Source organism: Lactuca sativa, chromosome 4 (genome assembly GCF_002870075.4).
Source record: "Lactuca sativa cultivar Salinas chromosome 4, Lsat_Salinas_v11, whole genome shotgun sequence".
Classification (NCBI taxonomy): Eukaryota; Viridiplantae; Streptophyta; class Magnoliopsida; order Asterales; family Asteraceae; genus Lactuca; species Lactuca sativa.
Window position 1 is genome coordinate 320,286,423 of NC_056626.2, and position 3,500 is coordinate 320,289,922.

A 3,500-nucleotide genomic window follows, 5' to 3' on the forward strand; every position below is an offset into this window, starting at 1 on the left:
ACGTGTTTATTTGACTTCCCGTAATTTCAGCGTGTGTATTGTAGTATCGTCGTGTATAGATTTTTGATTCATTATTGATTCGAGACCGAATCAATTCGTTTGGTAACGATTTTTGGTGTTGAAGGTGTATTATGTTTCGTCGGTAGTCGTGGTACTAGTATTTCATCATAAAGGATTTATTGTTTAAGACATTAGAATTTTTACTTTTTGCAGCCCCCTTTTTTTGGATAAATTTACACTTTTGACCCTTTGTATAAAAGAATTTCCATTTTAGTCCTTAAACCATTTTTCTTGACACTTTAGTATCAAAACTTTTTGAAAAGGTATTTTTCAGCTCAAAGTTCTTTGAAAAACAGTTTTAGTCCCTCATAATGAAGTTTTCTCGGCTGGAACCTCTATTTTTCACAATTTTTACACTTTTGGCCCAAAATAGAAAATTTTTGCATCTTTGGTCCCTTTTAAATATGAAAGATATTTTTAACCCTTGAAAATGGACTTGGAGCACTAGTAGTCCCCTATTTTACAGAAAAGTACAGTTTCAACCCCTCTAATTTGAAAATCTCGCAATTTGGGCTTTATTGGGCCGAAAAGTTCATTTTTGGCCCATTATGCTTAAAAATTCACATTTTAATCCTTCAAAAGAGTAAATTTCCAGAAAATACATTTTTGAAACTGTTTTGACTCATCTCAATCATCAGAATTTGCATTTGTTTCATTTTGGGCCCTTTGAATTTATATTTTCAACACTTTGAGCCCAAAAATGGGTTTTTAAGCCCAAAGAGTTCATATTAACCAACTTGGTTACTTTTCTAGAATTCATTTGTGTAAAATATCATAAGTTATACTTATTTCATTCAACACATTGTAGATCTCGATTTCTAAGCTCTTTTTGACTAGATCCAACACCACAATCACATAAGGACATATATATATATATATATATATATATATATATATATATATATATATATATATATATATATAAGCATAGAAATGACACAAAGCATACATATACTCATAGATCTACACATTTGCTTGTGTTCTCCCCCCACAAAACTTATAAAAACTAAAAAATAGGGGGTATGAAGCTCACCTTGAGTTGGATTTCGGTTTTGGAGGAGTTTGGAAGAAGTTTGATGTGTTTTCTGCTCTAGCAACTTCTTGAGGAGGTTTTCGAACTTAGATGGTTCTAGGGAGTTATACCATAAATTTACGTGAGTTAAGATGAGATATTTGATATAACAAGGAACCTAGATCATAGATTTAAGTATAAAGTTACCTTAGATGATGATTCTTGTGGAAAAATCTCTTAGAAAAGCTCTTAAGTCTCGAAAATTAGATGAAGAAAGGTGAGGGTGTTCCTTGAGAGAGTTTGCTACACAAAAAGTGGATGAAGTGTGTGTGTTTGGGAGCTCTCGGCCGAGAATCAAGAAGAAGAAGAAGTGAGAGAGAGTTGAGATGACTAACCTAGATGTATGTTGGTCCATGCATGGAGGTATGGGATGTATTAATGAGGTGGCAATCTCACAAGTCAACTCTTCATCCCTTGAGTTTGGGCTTGGGCTGAGATTTGGAGAGAGAAAAAAAAGATTTTTGGGCTTTATTTCCCCTAAGCCCATATTAGAGTTAGGTTCAGTCATTGTTGGCCCTATAAAATATAAGTGTGATTTTTATACTTTGTTAGGCTAGTTTAGGTTAATTATGGTCCATAATGGTTCATAATATTTAATTTATTTCATTCTAGGCCCAATATGGCCCAAAATGTTGGAATAAATGAAAGTGGGTCCAATTAGAGCCCATTTAAGGATTCTAAGCCCAAGATAGTCAAATTGGAAGCTTATTGGTCCATTGGGCCCAATAAGGAAGTCCTAGTCCAAAATGGACCTAAACAAGAACTTCTAGGGTTTCCCATTTGCTTGTTGACTATTTGTAACGCTTGTATGGTGCATTTGATTGCAAATTTTGATGTCATAAAGTAAGCATCATACATGCTCTTAAGTTTTTGATTCAAAATTTTACTTATGTGTTGTAGTTACAAGGCACAAAATTTCTAATTGTGACATGACTCTGGGATGAGATCTTCTTGGTTCCCTGATTATAACTGCAAGATCACAAAGAACAAGGGCCATCAGCCGCTTCCCGGGAGGGGTTCCTGAGAGAACGCTCCAACGGTCAAGTTAGGATGAGTTTAGGGTTTGTGTTTGTTCTCTCAAGATCGGTTAGAGAGCTTACCTCGCTGGTCTTGTGTGCACATCCTTTTATACCTAGTGCTCCTGCCTGGTCCGTACCAGCCAGGATCACTTTTGGAGGAGACAAGGTAAGAGGCGCTGATTGGAGGGTCGTGCGCCCGCAACCGCTAGAGCGCTCTCATTGGCTCCGACGGTAATGCTCTGATCCTGCCCTTTGTCTCCTGACCGTATCTTTTGTCTTGGAGCAAGGATCGTTACTTGGCGGGCGCGAGCCTTCCGCCTGTCCGTTTCGCTCCCAGGGGCGCTAGCGGGCGCTGAGCCTGCTGGGCTGAGCCTAGCTGGTGTGCCCGGCTCTAGGGCTTGGACGTGGTTCTGTTGTGCTGCCCGAGGCACACCATCAAGTCCCCCAGTCCAGTAGCTGTAGCATTGCAGCGCTAGTTACGACGTTCTGGACTTAACTGATTGACGCGTGTCTGTTGTTACTCCGCTCTTAATGGCGACGTGACTGCTAAGGGTTACGTCAGCGTGTCAGACATTTAAATGTCCCGCCTCTTCCTCATCCTTTAAAGGGGATTTACAGAGAACAATTCTTGCCATTTCTTCCCTCTTTTCCCTGTGTATTCGTCTTTTCTCTCCTTTCATGGCTAATCTTCTCGGAATTGTCCCTTCTGCCGTCGAGTATCAACAGTTGGAGGCCATTTATGGCTTGTCTCCTTTAGAAGGTGTGGAATTTCCCTCTGCTGGCTCTAGCATCTCTTCACCCCCTGGAAATATTGGGGTTTTCCTAGAAACCCTAGATGCTGGCATACGATTTCCTTTGACAGATTTCCAAGAGGAGGTTCTTCAAAAGGTGGCTGTAGTCTTCAGATGTTGACCCGTAATGCTATGAACAATGTGGTTGCCTTCGAGATGATATGTAGAGCCAATGGGTATGTTCCCGACTACTTCGTCTTCAAGTTCTTCTTCCGGTTCTGCCTTACCGGAGATAAGTGTACTTTTTCGGCCCGGCGAGGGGGACATGCCCTAGTTCCTGATGGGCGCACCCCCAAGAATTGGCAGGACAAGTGGTTGTGGGTGAATCAGGAACTGGCTGGGAGTGGTCGTTACCGTGCCAATGCTTTCGCCGATACTGTCCCTAAGCAGTAAGCTCTTCCCTCACAATCAAGAAGTCGCTGATTACCTGAAAAGTGTGCAGGTAACCGTTGAAGATTACTCCGAAGCGCTTCTGTCCAAGGTAGGGATGAGCCCCTCCTGGAGACGGCGTGGCAAGATGGCGGTGTTCTACTCCGTCATTGATGGTGAGTGTCGCAT